The following is a 23,064-nucleotide window of genomic DNA, read 5'->3' on the forward strand; positions in this document are numbered from 1 at the left end:
TATACGAATGATTAAGATGTGAAATAAAAGTAATTGATTATGTTTTCTAACAAGTGTGCATGAGAGCATAGTATATGTTATAACGTTTAAAGAGTTTCTTTAAAACAAGCATTTTCGGTAGAATTGATTATTTCACATTTCCCGTTTGTGAAATTTGAGCCAACGTTGCCATCCGGCTGCAACAAATGTTGAGAGGATTGTGGGTTGAAATCCAGCGACGCAAGTTTAAGGAACTCCATTCAAAAGTTTATTGTCTGGAAATTTCTACTATACTCTAAATATTAAAATAACATGTGTGTTAAAATGTGTTTGTTTTTCAATATTAATCTACACAGTTGAATGCTGTGAAAACTATGGCTTTAAACTACAATTTCAAAAGTATTTAAATTCCGGTTTAACGTTGCAACGGTTACCCACTGACATGACTTTAGTTTGAGGTTTACTTCACATGAGAAGTATTTTCAACACTTGACCGCAAATTTTGACGTAAAGTAAGTGCATAAGCATGCTTGGGCGTTTATATGTACGCATGTTTTTGTGTCACTGATATTTTTATGTGATTGCGGTATCTTTTTCCAATCTGAGTATGTTGGATTCAAGAATGTTGCAAAAGCTTGAAATAACTGTTTGTTGCATTCTAGCGCCTTTACAATTCAATGCATTTCTCATGTTCGAGAAAAATATGAAGGCGTTAGCGTTCTTTCTTATTATATTTCCATCGCTTTGACCTATTACCACTTACGCTTTTTTTTTTGCATCTATATAATTCTAATTGTCCACATACCGACCTACTAACTCTCCTGAAAATCTAATCCAGAGTTTCTGTTTTAGTTCGTAAGGGTTTGCTTTGTGTTTGTGTGGATTTGTTTTATATATACACGGATGTGTTGGATTATACGAGCATACGTTCGCTTCAAATGTTTTTCAATTTAATTATCAACTGAGACGTATTAAATCCGTTAGATTATTTTTACAACTCATTAGCTCAGTTTCTCTTTAAGCTTAAAATTGACTTCTAAGTCCCCAACATTTTATATGTATGCAAAGATATATATATAGGGCTTTCCAATTAAAATGATATGATTTCTTTAAGGAAATTCGGATTATTTTTATTTGATGTGAAGTAGAATCGTTGCAGTTAGTTCGGAATATAACATCATTCAAACGGCCTCCACGATTTTTTTCGCAGAAACGACTTCGATAAATCCAATTTCCGAGTACTTTTCCAATAAATCAAGTCGTATGTCATAAGTAGCATGTTCAATGTTGACTTCTAAAGCTTAAAGAGAGTCTGGTTTATTGCTGAAGACCAAAGACTTCTAATAATCCCAGAAGAAGTTGTCTAATGGTGCTAAATCAAAAACTAAAACTTAAGGATAATTAAGTAAATCCAATTTTTCACACTCAATGATACAGAGTGGAAATTGCTTTAGTTCATTCATAGCCACTCAGAGTGACACTCTTATAGCACGATGTTCACGTACGGGTTTAATCTATTCACACACACAAACCAAAGTTTGTGCAGTCATGGTAACTGCTTTTATAAGACCATATTAATTTTATGTCACTCCAATAGATGTTATTGGGAAGATATTTATATAGACGTACAAATACATACATGTCAGGGCAAGAGTTCAGTAAAAAAAATGTTTTCTGAGCTCATGCAGAGATTTAAGAATTGAACAGTTTCCGGCTTGCAGGTAATTATTTAGCAATTTTGATAAATTCATCACTATAAGTGGCTACTTTTAGGATATAAAATTTGTCGATGAGACTGTTTACTTTTATGCAGTTGCTTTGAATTCATAATGAAGCAAATAAATAGAGACAAGTTCTGAAGCATGGCCATATACATCAATGTATTGAGTATTGAATAAATAATGGTAGATCCTCAGGTCTTCTGCTTTCCCCGGCGTACTATGAAATATATAAAGTGTTCTGTGGGATTGCCGATTTTTTGACTACTGAACTTCAGCTGACATTCAAATAAGATTTGAAGAAGTGTGAATTTCTTTTAAGAATTCTAAGCCAACATGCTCAGTTCAGAGTACATATATTACCGAACACGGTGATTATATAATAATAATAAAGTAAATGAAATCCGAGAAATTGATTTAATGGACAAAAAGTCATATTTCTGCATACAAAACCTCATTAAGTTTCAATCTTTCAGCGAAAACCTACAATGATAAAATAAACACGACTTTTGCATTTAAGCGCCTCCTGGTAGCGCCATATATATGTCGACTTATGCATTAGAATCCGCTGTCTTTATCGATTGTCCAGTGGGAATTTTTATGACATTTCATTGATTACAGAATTGAAGTTATTCCGTTTAAGTGTCAGTATGTTTGCTTTATCGGTACGAAAATGAACTTCGAAAAAGGAGCTAACATTAAATTTTGTTTTAAAATTAGTAAAACTTTTACCGAAACGTTTCAATTGATGAAACAAGTTTACAAATTGATTGTCCGTAGCAGAGTGCCGAGTGGTTTCAACGTTTTCAAAAGTGATCGTTAGGACGACAAATGACGATCAACGTGTGGGCCAATCAAAATCTGTGATCCCCAGAAGTTCCATCGAAACTGTGCGTTCATCAAAAATCAGCCGAAATCATCATTAGAAATTCATAGAAATGGATTTATCGTATTTTGACCGAACATTTGGGCTTACAAAAGGTGTGTGCACGGTTTGTTCCGTACAAATTGACTGACGACCAAAACGCGCCGTCGCATCGATTGACGCTTGTGACCGATTATTTGAACAAAAATCACATTTTAACCATTAACCACTCCTCGTATTGACCTGATATGGCACCGTGCGACTTCTTCCTTTTCGGAAAAACGCAATTTCCCATGAAAGGAAATCGTTATGCAGACCTAGAGGTCATTCAAAAGGCTTGCACCGGCATTCTGGCGGCCAACGAGCTAAACCACTCGTTCGACATGCTTTTGGACCGTGCATAAAGCTTTATTGAAGCAGGAGGAGACTATTTTGAATAGAGTATGTAAATTGATTTTGCCGAAAAAACCACTTTTCTGTTTATTTTCTTAAAGTCCTGTTTATTTTGGAACCCACCTTGTATATTGTATTTATACCAACGCTGTGAAACCACAAAACTTAACGTGCCTGCAGTTTTCCATACCTATCGCAGTTAGCTTTCTAAATACACTAAAAAATAATCATATTCCCCAATTTAGTTCACAGATGCCAAAGCCTGAAAAAGTAAATTTGTGATAGTTTTAAAGAAAGAATTTTAATGCCGTAAAAATAACTAATGGTTCGTATTAAGTGCTAAATAAACAAAAGAAAATTTATCAGAACTGAAATGCTTAAATAGCGAGCCAACAAATATCGATCAAAGAGTTTTAGAAAATTTATATTATGACTCTTTTGATCGTTTTATATAAACACAGGGTTTTCCAATAAGAGTAATATGATTTCTTAAAAAAAACGCACTAACTGTTAGTGAATTCAAATCTTTTTAGTAAATGCGAAGTATAAAAAATACTATTAATTACTGGTTACAACATTATACAAATGGCCTCTACGAAATCTTTTGCAGTTTCTAAAAAATTATATTTTTTTTTAATAACAATGTCCAAGCTTTTTTCTACTACTTTCGCTCTTAGACCAAAGATCCTCTGGGTAGCCAAAGAGCATCCGTTTGAAGGCAAATTAAAGTGAGAAACGAAACATCCTTCCCCAGGGTTGTGCGCTGGGCTTGGGGCCAGCCAAATACACAACAGTCCTAATGAAAAAGGATTCCCAGTTGCTGTCGGCCGCTGCAAACTTATTAAGGTTTTCGATTCAAGGGCAAGCACATCGAAAGTCCGTTCCTTTAATTGAGAAGGTGCCGCTGCACAAAATAATAATAATAATATAGCCTGACATCACCTCCTAGGTCCTTGTAGCATTTGCCCCAGTGACCATATAAAGGAGCGCGAAATCTGTGTTAGATTCGTGGTGGGAGAGGTACTCCGTCGCCGATTGCTGTCATTCACCCCAGTGGATGAATGTCTAACCACAATCCGCATTAAAGCGAAGTTCTTCAACATATCACTGATTTGCGCCCAAGCCCAGACGGAAGACGGCTTGAAGCGCACCAGCCACGTCAGGGTGAGCAAAGAAAGTATCTTTGGTATCTGCTAGGATCGAGAAGGGCCTCTTCAAGCCGTCCCTTGACAAACGAGGTTTCAGACAAGGAGACTTCCTATCGTTTGACTTCCTCAATCTATTGCTGGATAAGGATACGAAGGATCTTCACTCCTTTAAAGAAATCCGGTGGTAAAGGACCTGATTGCACAGGGTATCTCGAACTGGTGCCAAATGGCGAATAGAAGAAACGACAGGCGCAACAGTCTATAGCTCCGGTGTTACCGCGTCTATGTCAGAACAGAAGAAGAAGTCTTCTTCATTTCAGAGAACAATCGATGTAATGGATATTACGTACTCAAGCCTTTTATCTATATTACATCAATAGGACTTCTATTTCAGACGTAACTTTACATGCTTAGCCATTTAATAATAATAATAATAATAATAATACCCAACGATTACCCTCCTCCCGCCCAACCGACGCGAGGGGCGCAATCCGCGAACGAGCGGAATTAGCCGAGTCACAAAAGGCAAGAGAGTTTTAAGCGTTGCGATCTTAAGCTGCTCAGCTACAGAAACAAAAATTTCAACAGCCGAAATTAAGAATTAGATTAAAGTTTATAATTATTAAATGTTACTTGTTAAGAGTAGATAAAATAATTTTTTTAATGGTAAAGAGTGAGTCTGTTAGATCAAATGTGCTGGAATGAAAATTGAAATCATTACATATACGGCGGAATGGTTCGTTTAACTCAAAATTTGTTCTAGAAAATTTTAAAAGTAAGGGTCTAAACTGCCTGGTAGGGCTAGCGGGAACGTTAAAATTAATATCAGATAAGAGAGATGGGCTACAGACTGACCCATTCATGACAAGAAATATTATACCAAGCATCTCCCTACGACTAGCGAGTGTCGGGAGATTTATAAGTTTTAAACGGTTAATGTAAGGGGGAAGATTTAAACTGGCATCCCAATGCAAATGACTTAAGGCAAAAAGTAAAAAATGTTTTTGAACGGACTCTAACTTATCCGAATGGACTTGGTAACTAGGGATCCAAACCACAGAAGCATACTCCAATATAGGCCTCACCAGAGATGTAAAAAGAATTTTTGTGGTAAGCGGATCTCTAAATTCTTTAGACCAACGTTTAACAAAACTAAGAGCGCCTTTAGCTTTAAAAACCGTGGAAGATACGTGAAGATTAAAATTGAGTTTGGGGTCCATAGTTACTCCCAGATCAACAAAACTGCATACTTGCTCCAACCTAAAGTTTTGTATTGCGTATGAAGTAGGGTCTACAGATCTAAGTACGTGAAAAGCATATCGTTTTACATTTTTAAGGTTCAATGGCATGTCATTTCTATCACACCAAGAAACTAGGTTGTTTAAGTCTGTTTGCAACTGACATCTTTCGCTATTTGAAGTATATGTTTTAAAAAGTTTTACATCGTCAGCATATAATAAAACTTTAGAAAACTTAACAACAGATGATAACAAGAACAGAATTGGACCAAGATGGCTACCTTGAGGAACGCCTGAAGGAACATTGATTATGTCAGAAAAAGTATCTTTAAATATGACTTGTTGAATTCTATTACTAAGATAAGAAGCAACCCATTTTAGAAATATTGCTTGAAAACCAAGAAGATCAAGTTTATTCAAAAGAATTGAATGGTTTACTTTATCAAAAGCTTTACTAAAATCTGTAGTATTAGGTATCTTTAGGCCTTGTATGATTTTAACTTTGGCTGGATTTGGCTTAATTCCTTCTAATGTTAAAATGTGGTCCAAAAATTGAGTTTCTTTCTTGGGAAATTCACATTTGTCCACTTGTATTTTTAACTTCGCTAGCCTTAGGGCTTCGAATATTTTCTTTAACACGTTGGCTGCCAAAGCCTTTTTAGAATTTTGATCGTTCAAGAGCAATGTCATTTAACAATTTTGGTCACCTGAGGCCAACAACTTCTTTTTGTTCTTTTTTGTTTCTTAGTGCCTAAAAATAGGTTTTGACTACTCGCGACTTTATTTTGGTCCCTAATTTTGCAGTTATAACGGTTTTTTTGTGTCGAACATTTTCGTATGACATGGCCTGAAAAAACCATTAAAAATACACAGCGGCCATGGGAAATACAACTAAATGTTCACCGCAGGCCAGAGAATCCAAATTCCATGTAAAATTCCATATTAAAATGTACGAAAATGTGCGACGTAGCCTAAGGGTAACATTTAAGTGTCGCACGAAAATGTGCGACGTGGCCTCAGGGTAACACTTAGGCGTCGCACGAAATTGTGCGACGAGGCCTCAGTGTAACATTTAGGTGTCGCATGAAAACGTGCGACGTGGCAGCCAACGTGTTAAATTAGTTAAATGCTCTTCTAAAGAAGTGCCAAATACTAAAATATCGTCCAAATATTCGACACATATTTTATTAATATGTTCTTTATGGACTCTATTCATCAATCTTTGAAAAGTTGATGGAGCATTTTTTAATCCAAATGGCATTCGAATAAATTCGTAATGCCTAAATGGTGTTGAGAAGGTGGTTTTTCTTCTGTCTTCCTCTCTAACTGAGATTTGGTGAAAACCTTTGGCTAAATCCAGGGTAGTGAAGTACAGTGATCTGCGTAGTTTGTCTAAAATTGAATTTAAGTTTGGAATTGGAAATTTGTCATCCACGGTAAATTCTTCTTTTTCCCGGAATTGTCTGCTTTTTTCTCTACCATCCATAAAGGACTATTATAGGGTGAATTGCTTTCTTTAATTATTTTCTGTTGTAGCATTTCTTCAATTTGACATTTTTCTCTTCTTCATGAATTTGAGGATATCTATAAATTTTGGAGTATAAAGGCTTACAATTTATTGTTATAACTTCATGCTGTACCTCATTGGTGCATGATAGTTTATCTCCTTCTTTAAAGAAAAGGTCTTCGAAGTCATTGAGCAGCCTTAAGGTTGCTTGATGTTCTTCTTCATTCAAATGGAAAAATTAAATTTATTTTTTAGATAATTTTTTCAGTATGCTCCAAATTGCAAACATTCTCTATGTATTGGGAATAATTAGATTCTTCGAATTAAATTTTATTATTATTTAAAATTTCAACGTAGTTTTCCGCACAATTAATTTTTGCTTGTAAAGGTTTTAAGAAATTTTGGCCTATTATACTTAAAAATTTTGTGTTTGAAAAATTCAATAATTTCCACTGAAGGGTGCCAAGGCATCCAAATTCTTTTGGAAATGGTGTGGTTACTACACTTTTTATTTGATTTACCCCGTTTAAAGTTTTGTATTTTATAGCATATTTCATTGTTATTTTGGGATAATTTTCCGATAATATCCCTTCTTTTAATATGCTTGTAGTTGATCCTGTATCTATAAGGCAACTAATTTTAGTTTTTCCTATCGTTATATTTATTATGGGGAGTTTTGTTCTTGAGGCGTTATTAAAAAATTTACCTTGTTTTCCTCGAGTACACCTATTTCCATTGGTTCAGGTGTTAGTGTGGTATTATTGCTGTTAGTGCTTCTACGCGAAATGGTATTATTGCTATTATTTCCTCTGCCGTAATTTTGTGTAAAATTGTGTGAATACTGTTCATTTTATCGTGTATTAGTATTTTGTGTGTTTTGATAATTTTGGTTATACATATTGGTATTTGGTTTAATTCGCGTAACTGAGCCGTTCCTATTTATGTTTTGATTAGTGTGAAAATATTGCGTTTTATTCATAGTAAAATTTTGTTTGCTTAAGTTTTTTCTGTGTGTAATGTGTATAGTTCTAGTATCATCTAAAGCTTTAATTTTAGAATATTTATTTATAATATCATTAAGCGAACAATTTTCATTTAAATGTGATCTCATAGGTACATCAATTTTTTCAAAAAATAAGCTAACTAAGTCTCTGTCTACCCTAATATAAATATAAGGCTTATCCTCATCAAATAAATAAATTTAATTTATCTCAAATTAAGCCTTTTGAAAATAATCAAATAGTTCTCTTAGATTACCTTCTTTTATATTCCTGCATTTGTTAAAGATGTCGCCATATGTTGTTTTTGGTCTTCCTTGTTGTATTAGTTTCATTTGGTTAATTGCACCCTCTTGTTGCCTAATGACATTTGCCATTTGTTCTATTTGTTGTTGTTGATTACTTTGTTCTTCCTGTTAGCGTCGAAGCGGCTCACGTTTTATTTAATCCGTGTATTGATTCCACAAATAATTTTTTTTTTTTATATTTTCTCACAACTTTGAAACACTGCGTCTGCGTTTCTAATGTCACTTATTTTTACGTTTTATTTTAATTTAATTTAATTTGATTTTATTTAAATTTCACTTTCGCGATAGGTAAACATTTTATTGTATTTCTTAAGAAACACAACTCCGTAACTGCGCCAGAAATGAAATAAAGGTTTAATTAAAAAAACGAGCTTAAGCTGTTCCTTTATTCAAATGAATCTTAAGATTTATTTTTCGTTCTTAAAATGAAACCTTCAATATTGTTCAAAGTAAGCAAATATGAACAAAATCAAAATCGGTGCATTGACATTTATGTGGCATAAGTACTTTTTTTAAGTGGACATACAAATATTCCTACGTAATTGGATATTACTTTGACTTTTGCTTATGAAAGTAAAAGTAATAACGTTTCATGTAGTATTCATAAATTTAATTTCGGTGACATGAAATTTAAGCCCCAACGTTTAAATACAAATTGTTTACATTGCAAGTATCGTTGTTTAATTTTTATGAAGCAACGACACTTGCATTTTCGTTATACATATTTATATGAGTGTTAATTTAAATCAAACCAACAAATAAATAAGTGTCTTACCCAGTAATGTTGTTGGGTTGATTTAAATATTTTCTCATGATTTCGTCTACGTTGGAGTTTTCATTACATATTGTTGTTTGTAGAACTAAGTATATATGTAACTCGCGTAATCTGCCAGAAAAAGGCTATTGAACAAAGTACTTTCACTTGGATAACGCGTTATATTGAAGTTAATGTAATGTTCCGTCATATTAGGGTCCTACAGTAGTAGTCTCTTTATTCACATAGGACTCGGCTAAAAGTAATTGAATGCCAACACGATTATTACTCAGTGAAGACTGCAAATTCACTGGTATACTGGTGTGGTACTGTGAGCAAAAAATTTTAAGACTTTTTATTTAAATTTCGCGCGAAAACCCATTCGCCGAAATAAAAATTTTCTAACTTAGTATGACTGTTTATAACATTTGTGCTAAAAGTCATATCAAAATAATTAGTGTTTAGTTTTTCTTTCTGAAGCAAATAAAGTACATTCGGCGATTTTTGAGATGAGTGAAATTATTCAACAAAGAAGTTATATTAAATTTTGTGTGAAAATCACAATTCTGCTGTTGAAATGTTCAGAATGTTGGAAAAGGTCTTCGGGTCGGGAACGCGTTGACGGCGAACCTCGTCCAGGACGGCCCTCAACATCAACCGATGATCAACACGTCAATAAAATAAAGCAATTGGTGCTTGAGAAGCGACGATTAAATGCCAGAGATCTTATTAGCATCGTTGGAATATCGGATGAATCAGTGAAAACAATTTTGAAACATCATTTGGGTCTAAGAAAAGTAAAAGCACCATTGGTTTTGAAATCACTAAACTTTTTCGAAAAACAGCGTTGCGTTAAAAACCACGTCAACACCGGTTAAAAATCAAGGTTTATGTTGACAGTTTTCGTCGATTGTTGAGGTGTGGTGCACTCCGAATTCCGACCGGTCAAACTCTCAACAAGGAATACTATTTGTTATGCGTCGTTTGCGCGAAGCTATTAGCACACAAGAAAAAAACGTTCGGCTGCACCGAAGCTAATATACCCTTCGCAGGTGCATTTCTTTTAGTAACTATGTGTTCAGTTTGTATGGAAGCTATATGCTATAGTAATCCGATCTGATCAATTTTTTCGGAGATTATGTTATTACCTCAAGCAGTAATCCATTTTCCAAATTTCGTGAAGATTCCACGTCAAATGCGAAAGTCTTCCATACAAGCCCTTGACTCCGGTCGTTCGGTTTGTATGGCAGCTATATGCTATAGTGAGCCGATCTGAACAATTTCTTTCGATATTCCATTATTTCTATAAACAATAACTTATACCAAATTCGTGAAGATACAAGGTCTGTCGCAAAAGAAACAGAACTTTTTAAATATAACTGTTTCTGGTGGGGCCACCTATAGGTGGGTATATGAAATAAAAAGTTTGATCTCTTGTTGACATTTCGTAAAAATTTTAAGACAATTGGATAACTACAATCGATGTTATCGATCAAAAAGTGACAGCAGCTTTTGGTCATCGGTCGTAAAATGCAAAGAGCAAATATTAAATTTTGTTTTAAACTTGGGAAAACGTTTACTGAAACATTTCAAATGATGAAAAAAGTTTATGGTGATCAGTGGCTATTTCGTAGTAATGTGCATGAGTGTTGTAAGCAATTCCAAGAAGGTCGTGAGGACCTCTGTGATGATCAGAAGTCGGTTGTCTTCAGAAGTCAAAAATAAATACAATGCTGATTTGTTTTTACGATTCCGAGGGTATTGTACACCGAAAGTTCGTCCCACCTGGCCAAGCGAATAATGCTGTGTTTTACCTTGGTGTTATGAAGTGTCTTTTGTCACGCATTTGTCGTGCTCGACCACAATATCGTGAGGCATTTGGAAAACTTCATTTTCCCATGAAAGGACAATGGTTTCAGGACATTTCAGCTATCCAAAAGGCGGCGACCGATATTCTCAAGAGCATTCCGAAATATGACCTTAAACACTCATTTAGGCTAAACGCTGCATCGAAGCACAAGGAAACTACTTTGATTAAAAAAATATAACTTTTGAAAAATATTAATTTTTTGTTGTTTTTTTTTTACAGTCCTGTTTCTTTTGCGACAGACCTTGTATATCGTTAAATGAGGAAGTTTCCCATGCAAGCATTTGATTCCGATCATTCAGTTTGTATGGCAGCTATATGCTGTAATTAACCGATCTGAACAATTTCTTCGTCTAACATCTTAGAAAATAACCTGTGCCAACTTTTGTGAAGATACATTGTCAAATTTGCAAAGTTTTCCATACAAGAACTTGATTCCGATCGTTCAGTTTGTTTGCCTCTTTTATACAAATGGTTGACGGGGATCACTACCTTCTACCAAATTAGTAGGTATTTTACTCCAACTATATTAAGAAGAAAACTTATGGAAATAGTAGCATTTTTATTTTATATTTTTATGGCCTTAAAATATTGCACTCGTCCTTTCCTCACCAATAAGCCGCTTACTTGTCAGAACCGCTGATATCAGACAACCATAGCAAGTAGCTGCCATACAAATTGGCCGACCAAACTCAAGCCCTCGTATGAAAAACTTTTTTTGGCTGAATTTGGCAAGGATTATGACTTAAAGCAGCGCTCCAATTTCCGAACAAATTGTGAAGATCGAATCACTATAGCCATTCAAATTTATTTATTTATGATGGGTATTAAGGATTGGGTGCAGTCAAAGTTCGCTTTTTTATACTCTCGCAACAAAGTTGCTAAGGAGATTATTATAGTTTTGTTCACATAACGGTTGTTTGTAAGTCCTAAAACTAAAAGAGTCAGATGTAGGGTTATATATACCAAAGTGATCAGGGTGACGAGTAGAGTTGAAATCCGGATGTCTGCGTGTCCGTCCGTCCGTCTGTCCGTCCGTCCGTCCGTGCAAGCTGTAACTTGAGTAAAAATTGAGATATCATGACGAAACGTATTCCTTGGCTCCATAAGAAGGTTAAGTTCGAAGATGGGCAAAATCTGCCAACTGCCACGCCCACAAAATGGCGAAAACCGAAAACTTATAAAGTGTCATAACTAAGCCATTAATAAAGATATTAAAGTGAAATTTGGCACAAAGGATCGCAATAGGGAGGGGCATATTTGGACGTAATTTTTTGGAAAAGTGGGCGTGGCCCCGCCCCTACTAAGTTTTTTCTACATATCTCGGAAACTACTATAGCTATGTCAACCAAACTCTATAGAGTCGTTTCCTTTAGGCATTTCTATATACGGTTCAAAAATGGAAGAAATCGGATAATAACCACACCCACCTCCCATACAAAGGTTAGGTTGAAAATCACTAAAAGTGCGTTAACCGACTAACAAAAAACCATCAGAAACACTAAATTTTACTGAAGAAATGGCAGAAGGAAGCTGCACCCAGGCTTTTTTAAAAATTGAAAATGGGCGTGGCGTCGCCCACTTATGGACCAAAAACCATATCTCAGGAACTACTCTACCCATTTCAATGAAATTCGGTATATAATATTTTCTTAACACCCTGATGACGTGAATAAAACTTTACAGAAATACGGTATTTGAAAAATATGTAAATGACTGATAATGAAATCTCGATTATCACTTTATCGTGCGAGAGTATAAAATGTTCGGGGACACCCGAACTTAGCCCTTCCTTACTTGTTTTTTTTTAAATACCGCGTAATGGAGTTCATGTTTGTATGCAAATTATATAATGCTGTTTTTATTTTAGTAATTTTGAAGTCTGTTCAAATTACCATGATAAATTATTTTTATCAAATATATGTAAACCAAGAAAAAACAAGTAAGGAAGGGCTAAGTTCGGGTGTCACCGAACATTTTATACTCTCGCACGATAAAGTGATCATCGAGATTTCATTATCAGTCATTTACATATTTTTCAAATACCGTATTTGTGTAAAGTTTTATTCCGCTATCATCATTGGTTCCTAATGTATATATTATACAGAGAAGGTATCAGATGGAATTCAAAATAGCGTTATATTGGAAGAAGGCGTGGTTGTGAACCGATTTCACCCATATTTCGTGCATGTCATCAGGGTGTTAAGACAATATTATATACCGACGCCACGCCCATTTTCAATTTTTAAAAGAAGCCTGGATGCAGCTTCCTTCTGCCATTTCTTCCGTAAAATTTAGTGTTTCCGACGGTTTTTTGTTAGTCGGTCAACGCACTTTTAGTGATTTTCAACCTAACCTTTGTATGGGAGGTGGGCGTGGTTATTATCCGATTTCTTCCATTTTTGAACCGTATATAGAAATTCCTGAAGGAAACGACTTTATAGAGTTTGCTTGACATAGCTATAGTAGTCTCCGAGATATGCGCAAAAAACTTAGTAGGGGCGGGGCCACGCCCACTTTTCCAAAAAAATTACGTACAAATATGCCCCTCCCTATTGCGATCCTTTGTGCCAAATTTCACTTTAATATCTTTATTTATGGCTTAGTTATGACACTTTATAGGTCTTCGGTTTTCGCCATTTTGTGGGCGTGGCAGTTGGCCGATTTTGCCCATCTTCGAACCTAACCTTCTTATGAAGCCAAGAAATGCTTGTACCAAGTTTCATCATGATATCTCAATTTTAACTCAAGTTAAGGCTTGCACGGACGGACAGACATACATCCGGATTTCAACTCTACTATTAGCAACTTTGTTGCGAGAGTATAATAAGAATTTGCGTTTTTTGCATTTATTTTGCAAAATTTTCTGCACATAATTAGCTACACCATAGAACCATCCACAACTGGCCGGTGGCAACTGTTTCAGTTATCCGCACAAGCACACACACACATAGATACGTGTATGCGTATGTGTACATATATAAAATACCCTTGGTTTGGGTTGTAGCGTGCAATTTGAATGTCCGAATGTGGGAAAGTTTTGCAATTTTTATGCGCATATTCAAAGCGCACACATACACCCGCACATACTAGGAGCTTTTTTTACATATACCTACGTATGCTGTTATGCTAATGTACATATGCATAATATGCGTTCTGCATAAATGTTACGCCCTATCTCATGCGTCTAGGAATCTGGCTTTGCGTTTTGATTCTAACTGACATTGAGGCGTCTGCTGCCGAAACGTGGAGCCCCAAGCTCTCTTTGCCTTCGCAATGTAGGCACGTCACACCGCTTCGCCTCACCTTAACCCCGCAGCAGACCATTTGATGCGATTTTATTATGTTTTTCAGAGTTTCCGGTGTCGCTTTTTGTAGTTATTCGTATTTTCTTTGTTATACTCTTGCAACCAGTTACTACAGAGTATTATAGTTGTTTTCACCTAATGGTTGTACGTATCATCTTTTACTAGTAGAGACAGATATAGGGTTAAATATATATATAAATGATCATCATAACGCGAAAATTTGAAATCCGCCCGTGCACGCTGAAACATGAGTAAAAATTGCAATATTACCATAAAACTTGGTATGAAGATTCCCCAGTAAAAAAAAAAATAAAATTCATAGATGGGTGTAAACGGAATACTGCCCCGCTTACAAATCGCTATTAACCGAAAAGATATAAAGTGCCATAACTAAGCACTAAATTACGGTGTATAACGGTACTGTTAGAAACTACTAAAAGCGCGATAAATCAAAATTTTAATACGCCAGAGGCATTAAATTTTACGACCGAGATGGTATGAGAGAGCCTTATTGGAAGCTGCGTGAAAACTGGACGATGAGCGTGACACCGCCCACACATTTTGGCAAAATCTCTTATCTAGGGACCCGACCTACTGATTTCGACAAAATTTAGTACTCGGCATTCTTCTAACATTCTTATGTCACAACGTGAAAAAGGACGAAATTGGACAACAACCACGCCTACTTCCATTATAGCACAAATCAATTTACTCTATATGATTGGTTTTACACCTTTAAGTATTTCCCTGGCTCTGATTCTTGCAAGTTGCAAGAGTATAAAACTCCCGAACTTAGCCCTTCCTTACTTGTTTTTCTTATGTAGTATAACAACAATTTCGACATTTTTAATATAAAACATTATTTCAAGCATAACGGCATAACTAGGGGTGCATATGTATATACATTTGACATATATACACTAGGGTATGTCATTCTGAGGCAACCTTTTTTTTCAACTGAAAAACAGGCTAAAAACTTTCGAAAATGTGAAAAAGAAAGTCACTCAAAAGATGAGCTCTTAATATTAATATTAAGAGGTGCCTATTTCAAATTTTCTGTTTTCCATATAAATTACATGGAAAAAAAATCATTTTTTTTGTGGTTATTGTGCGGAGGTTATTATATGTGCACGCGATGGCTGCCAGTAGGGATGGTAAACTCGATTCCGATTCTACTGAAAAATCGAGTTTTCTCGTAAAATAATCGATTTTTCGAATGACAAGAAAACTCGATTTTCGAGTAGAATCGGAATCGAGTTTACCATCCCTACTGGCTGCCATCGGGTGCACATATAATAACCTCCGCGCAATAACCACCATAAAAAAAAAGATTTTTTTCCATGTAATTTATATGGAAAACAGAAAATTTGAAATAGACACCTCTTAGTATTAATATTAAGAGCTCATCTTTTGAGTGACTTTCTTTTCACATTTTCGATAGTTTTTAGCCTGTTTTTCAGTTGAAAAAAATGTTGCCTCAGAATGACACACCCTAATATAAACACATACAAGTTTATACATATGTATATACAACTAGATTTATAATACTGTCTACACACATCTGCCCAAAGTGACAGTGAATGACAGTTGGCACAATGACACTCAGAGGAATAATTTATGTAATGACCGTTGGGATATACTCACACTTTCATACATACTTGCATAGATTCTATATTTTTAATGCTTCCATACATATAGTACATTTACATACATATATGGTATATGGCAAGCACATTTACCACTCATCTCTTTGAGTAATTTGCAAGTGAATTGAATTGGTGGAGCTATTAAAAATTTCAGCATGTATTTGATACCATATATTACTTTGTCTGACGTCCGAAGCCATTGTAATGCATAACGGATTTGGTCATACACAATACATAATATGCTTTCATTACGTTTTCCTAGGAGGATTTTAGTCTAAAATGCATTTCTAAAAATTTAAATTAAATTAAAAATATTGGTATTAGGAAAAGTAGTGGAAATATAACATGTTTCAACAGGATTAAATTTTAAAATAGCTTTATAATAACTGAAAAAATTTCGTATTTACATACTACATATATCAGTAAAGCATGAGAATACGTTAACTTCGGTTTTGCTGTTGTTATGATACCAAAAATCCCTTACAATAATCATATCTTTTAGTTTGTATGACGGCTATATGCTATAGTCATTCGATCTGCAACTTCTTCCGAGATTGCACCACTACTCCAGCCTATACTCCATGCCAAATTTCGAAAAGATATCTCATCAAATAAGAAAGTTTTCCATATAAGCATTTTAGTCCGATCTTTCAATTGAGCAATTTTTTTGGTGATTGCACCGTTGCCTCAGACAATAATTCTAGCCAAATATTTTGAACATAACTCCAAATATTTGAAAATTTTCCCTCTATACACATGATTTCAATTGCTCAGTTTGTATGGAAGCTATATGCTATAGAATTCCGATCTAAGAAATTTCTTCAGAATTTATACCAATTATCACTGTCTTAGATAGTGATTCATTTAAAATTTCGAAAAGATATTTCATCAAATGAAAATATTTTTCATGCAAGCACATGATTTTGAACGTTCAGTTTGTATGGCAGTTTTATGCTATAGTCTTCCGATATCAGAGGTTCCAATAATTGAGCAGATTTTTAGATAGAAAAGGACGTTATCTCTAAAAACTGAGAGGATAGTTTGGGTATATATAGTCAGACAGTCAAACAGACCGACGAACATAGTCAAATCGACTCAACTCGTCATGCTAGTCATGTCTCCTTCCTTATTGGAGTTGCCCTGTTCTTTACAGCCTTTAAAAACAAACAGAAATAGGAATTTGAAATAAAATTTGCACTGGGAGAAGTACAGAAAAAGCCATAGTATTTTTGGTAGTCGAGAAAGTAGAACTACTTTCAAAAGATATAAATAGTATGGATAATAGTAAAGACTAGGTTACCGGTTTTAAGTTAATATTACTCGTACAATATAATTTTGAAGACGTATAGTAAAATTCTGCTATCTACTACTTTTTAAAAATAATATCGCTACAATTTTACACATCTCTGTCACTCTATGATTATTTTGTTTTTAACAAAATTTCCTATTTTAACTTCGAATTGTTTGGAAAGTACTCTAGAAAAAGTAGAAGTATTTTTGGTAGTAGAAAAACTCATAGTAATTTCAAAAGTTGTACATGCCTGAAAAATAGTAAATAAAACATAACCGTTTCTTATGAAAAATATTGAGATACTACACTTAAAATGTATGCTATCTACTACTTAAGAAGTTCACACAAGTGAGGAAAGTTCTCTAATTGCCATTCACTTCGGAGTGGGCAGAAACGATTCTTTTACATATGTCTCAAGCAGCTCACGAGTTCCGGTACTAGACAAAGTAGCTTTCGGGTAGCCAAGGGACATCCATTTGAAGGCGAGCTAAGGAGAGAAGGCGAAGCATCTCCTCCACAGGGTTGTGTGCTGGGTTTGAGATCCGCTACGTAAAAACGCCCCCAATGAAAAGGAATAAAAAGCATCGGAAAAGAAAGTTCCCTTTTGATGACGACCAAGGCAAACGAATTAAGGATAACTATTTAAGGGCATGTACCGAGAACGTCCATTCCCTTAATTATGAAGATGCCGCTGCCCAGCTGTATGATGTCCTCGTTAGAGTGATGTCTGACATCAGCGCCATTCCCGAAATTCGATGGACGGAACAAGCACAAATTGTGGAGAGAAACTCCCTCGCCGCGTACTGTCATTCACCCCGATGGATGAACATCTAGCCACAATCCGCAACAACGCCAAGTATTTCAACATATCGCTGATTTGCACCCACGCCCTGATGAAAGAGAAGGACGATGTTACCAAATATGCCATCTTTGAGCGCTTGGAGCGCTTTAACGCCAAAGTGGGTAAAGCGGACAATTTTGGCACAACAGTCATCCTCAAATGGGTTGAGGCTGATCGACTTCGTCGGGGCCCAAAATATGGTTATCTAAATTACTAGAATCCAGCATATAAAAATTCACCAAGCTACCTTGTGATAGACGGAGACATGTTTCCAGTGTTTTAGACGTGCGCTTCGAGGCCCTAACATCGACTAGAACAACTATCTCGTTGCAGCCAAGATACGCACCCTTCTCTGTGTAACAAAAAGCTGCACTCACAACAGACAGCCGAAATATTTTCTACAAGGCTTGCACTCCTGCTCTCTGAGACCAATTGTCAACAACTCGGTATAATGGATCTGTGGGAGGGCATTTCAAGCTCATTACGTACAGCTGCAACCAAAACCATTGATTTCCGGAAATTGCAAAAAAAACAGCTGCTACGATAGGGAGTGCCGTGTAGCAGCGGAGAGAAAACAGACTGCCTACCTCGCAGCGTTACGATCGACCACAATACGCGCGGGATAAGATAGATAACGAGAGTTAAAGAGGGAAGCGAGACGAATTTGCAGACAAAATAAGAGAGAGGCCGAAATGCGTGAGTACGAAGAGCTTGACAAGCTGGCCGACAGGGGTATTGCTCGAACCTTCTACCTAAAGTCGTTTGTGTGGAAACAGTTTTACAAATTGAAATTTTAAATTTTAATTGTTTTGACGTAAGGAATATTGAATGTACGTATATTTCTTTTGATGTGAGAAAAGTCATCCAAATTGCCTTTTTGACTTAACGAAATGCTGAATGTATCATTTTTAGGATGTTAACAGTTCCCAATTTTTAAGCTATTTTCTTAATTTTCAGGACTTAACTGATTTATGACTATATGAATTGTGCAACTTCCGCAAATATTTAAATTATATGAATGGATTTGTAATGACATGAAAACATTCGGGGAACTGTTTGCATGAGAACGCTTTTTCTAGCGCGTTAAACAATTCAGGTCTAGATCCCAATAAGAATTATTCAAATACGTACCCTAACTCTTCCATCTGCCACATAGACCCTTATTTATCAAATTTTGCAGCTCAATTTTTTGTGAAGCGAAGCATGTTTTCAACTACGTTAATGTCAACTGATGATACGATTCATTGCCAATACGTTACAGTAATAATGTCTCAAAAAAAAAAACACAAAACGCAGCAACACTTACGTAGCCATTGTTTTTCCAGCAACTTCGCTTCGGCAAAGTCTATCCTGAAAATACTAACAATACAAAGGTGTTAATATCCTTACTGCTTGGAAGATTTCGCTACACACGGTTACGCTGTTGCGCCTCGACGATCTGAGAGATTGCCTTGGTCGCTGCCACCGCAAATTTTGCTTCATGTTCCCCTACCCAAAGTTGTGCGCTGGGTTTTGGGACCCGCCACGTAAAAACCAGTACCAATGCAAAAGAAAAAAACAGTCTCGGATGAGAGACCCCCCCCTTGATGACGATGGCAGGCAAAAGAAGGACTACGAGGGCATGCTCCTGGAATGTCCGGACCCTTAATTGGGAATAGCTGGTTGATGTCCTCGCAAGGTTTTGAACTCAGCGCGAAGTATTCGTTTAGTTACTCAGATGTTAAGTGCTCAAAATCTGTAGTTCATGACATTGTGGCAGACACTTAATCATGCGAGGTATGTGCAGAAGATGCTCACTGATGACCAAGAAAAGTGTGCCAAAGAAAATTTTAACATGTGTGAGAAGTGACCCCCAATTTTTGAATAACGTAATCACAGGTGACGAGTCATGGATCTTTGACTATGATCCCGAGTGGCACACTCCACAGAGGGGATTCAAGCAGCGTGCACCTCAGCTCTCCAGGCTATTCCGGAGGATGCCTTCCGTGACACCTTCAATGCTTAGAATCGCGCTGGCAGCACTGCATCGATGCAGGAGGAGCCTATTTTCTAAAAAAAACCTTAAGAGCTGTACTAATTAACTTCTTGTGGAGAATAATTATTTATTGTACCTTTTTGTATTGCATTTTCTAGAAATAGGTTGCCGAAACCCGGAGAGTTGCTGCTAGTAGCAAGTTTACAAACACTTTTCTGCTCACTTGACACCTCCCATATTGCTGTTTACAGCTGTTTTTGCCATTCAAGAATTTATGCGATGTAAATTATACCATTGTTTTATAGTATTTTGTAATAAAAGCCGTATTCTTTTAAATATATTCCATATAATAGAAATAATAGATGCATTTTTTAATTTGTTAAGTCGATTTTCAGATGAAATTAGATTCATTGCTTTAAAAAAAATTTGTTTGTTTACATATTTTTCCCTTTGTAGTGTCTAAATCAGCTGTGATAATGTAACAGATTTCCTGTGCTGACAAGTAGATTGCGCAAAATCAGAGTCGCACAGAGAGATTTAGCGTGGATCAGTTTCAAATCATTTCAATGAAGTGATTTTGAACTGTCATTTTTGTATGGAGAAATCTTGATAAATTTTTAAGATTAGTGGGATAATCCTTTCAACAGCCGAAATCGTGTGATTAAGTGTCGGTGTGAACATGGTATTAGCTCACATACTTGCGTTGGACTTGTAGGTGGGGTGAAGGGTTGGAGAAGTCTTCTGAGCGGGGTTCTCCATCAACTCTAGTTTCAGGCTACCATACCACATACCACTGTACCTTCTTTCAAGCGGAGGTGGCTGCCATAAAGGTAGCAGTAGATATACTGCTCCGAAGTGCAGCTTTCTTTAGAGAGGTCTGCATTCACGTGGATGGAGGATACACGAGCGACTATACCGACTTTGAGCTCGTTGACTGTGCCTTGGTTAAGAAACGTATTCCTTATAATACTTGTAATAATAAATATCAAAACAACCTTTTGTTTCAGTAAACAGAATGCATCAAGACAACACTGAGTTGGAACAATTGAAATGCACTATCACTACAACAAATGATAACAACCCAAATAGTTATTTACTAGTAAACAACCAGCATCTCCATAGTATAAGTAGCACTAAGATTTAAGAAAACAAACCTAAACAAGCAATATATGGTTTTATATCTAAACAAGCTATCAACTAGTAATAAGTATCATACTAGTTAGTATAAATAGAAGTAAGAACCATGTAATAAGTTAGTCTTAAGAGTATAAATAAAGAGTACACATTTCAGTTGCAGCTCAAAATATATTCACCATAAACTTTTGCGACTCTTGGCACAGAATGAATCGTAAGAGATTCGCCGACTTACTGACCCTTAGCAAAGCCAATCTTACCGCAATTGTAGCGAATTAATCCTAACTGGACGGTTTACAGGCGAAACCGCTTCCGAAAATGAATGATACGCAAAGAGTATTAATGAATTTGGGAATATAACGTGGACGCAACAATGTCAACAGGTGGGTACGATCGCTGCACGAAAAAAGCTATTATTGATGTGGCCCGAAGTACTGAGTTGCCGTTGCTGCATACCTTTGTGTTGCCAAAGCCATGTTAAAATCAATTGTATGCAAAAGATGGCAATTTTTGTCGAAATAATTGTAAATTGTGTAGTGCATACCAATAACCTCCTGAAACAGAGACACGTTTTTTTCAGGCATTGGCATGTGATGCAAATTTCTGTTGTTATTTGCTACCAGCTTTTGTTAAGCCAGCCAGGAAAATCCCTTTTTTATCGTTATTGTAATTTCACTCACATTCGCACAAAGTGAAAAAAAGCAGTAAAAATCGCATGACGAAAGACTGGAAATTTCTGCGGTCTTCGATGCGAACGTAAAATGAATATTGATGGTGGCACTGACGCATGCTCCACACACACACACAAAAATGCCAAGCAAAATACGTAGATACGTATGCGGGATATAAAATGCACTTTATTTATCGTTTAAACCTCATTTTTAAGAAGCACATTACATTTGCTTGATTGAACACCCTGTAATAATAAATTAAGTAATATCTTGTTATCGACTTCAATAAATTGCTTCAGGAGAGCCTATACCCGTCTGCTTAATTATGTCACAGTTGCATGAAGTTGCGATACATGGTTCTAAAGGGTGAACTATTGTCCGAATAGACCTTAGACTTTATATATCCCTACAGGAATAAGTCCAACGGAGCGATATCTTTGGCTGGCTCAAAACGAGAAATTATCTGCCAACCAAAGTGTTGTCTAGGAACTTTTATATACTTTCAATTTAAGATTTCGACGTAAAACGTGCCAAGTCGTTGCATACGTCAGTCCGAGTTGCTGCGAACACCGGAAACACCGGAACTAAAAACCTTAACTTTATGGTCTTGTCTCTGAACCACCCCGTGCTTCTAATGAAGTTCATCAGTTCGAAAAGTTTTATTTTTGCAACCTTTGAAATATCGTCAAGAAACCCAAACTTTACGGATGCATACAAAATGTTTTATAGTCTCCTCCTGTTCCACCTCCTGACAGCTTCTAGAATGGTCATTATATGGTGTTCCTAGTCTGCTGGCATAAGGCCGGATATCACTTTATCCTGGTTGCAGATTTATCGTGAAATAGGACTTTAAATTCACTAAGAGATCAAGATATTATTGTACTAATTTTGAAGAACGTTGAGAGATTTTAGTGATTTCAAAACCGCCTGGCTATCTGTATTTATATTAAATATATTAATTGTTGTGAGCACACTCCTTGTCATAACAAGAAAACACAAGCAGTAAGAGTAAAATGCATAAAAATTGCAGCATTTTGGTATCGAAAAACTCTGAAAATGACGTTCCCCTGGGCTCGTTGAAATTTATCGAATTTTATATTATATATTATTAGAAGTTTTAGATTCGGAATTCCCTGATTTTAGGCTAAAGAGAAGAAAAAAAATTTAATTCAATACCAAATTATGATAAGTATATTATACCTAGAGGTCAAGTTAGAAAATGCATAAATGATTGGACTGATGTCATGAGTTCCGTTAATAGCACCGAGGTAATAAAAGCATCATGGTCAAAGTAATTAAAACAACGACACTATCCTTTTGTTCACTAACCGTTCGTTAAAGGCTGATTAGGGAATGGCTAATCTGAGTGGGTTGGTCCAAGATCAATCTTATGAGATCCAAAGAGTTATTTTTTCTTAGTAAG

The sequence above is a fragment of the Bactrocera tryoni genome, chromosome 3 (genome assembly GCF_016617805.1).
Source record: "Bactrocera tryoni isolate S06 chromosome 3, CSIRO_BtryS06_freeze2, whole genome shotgun sequence".
NCBI classification, from domain to species: Eukaryota; Metazoa; Arthropoda; class Insecta; order Diptera; family Tephritidae; genus Bactrocera; species Bactrocera tryoni.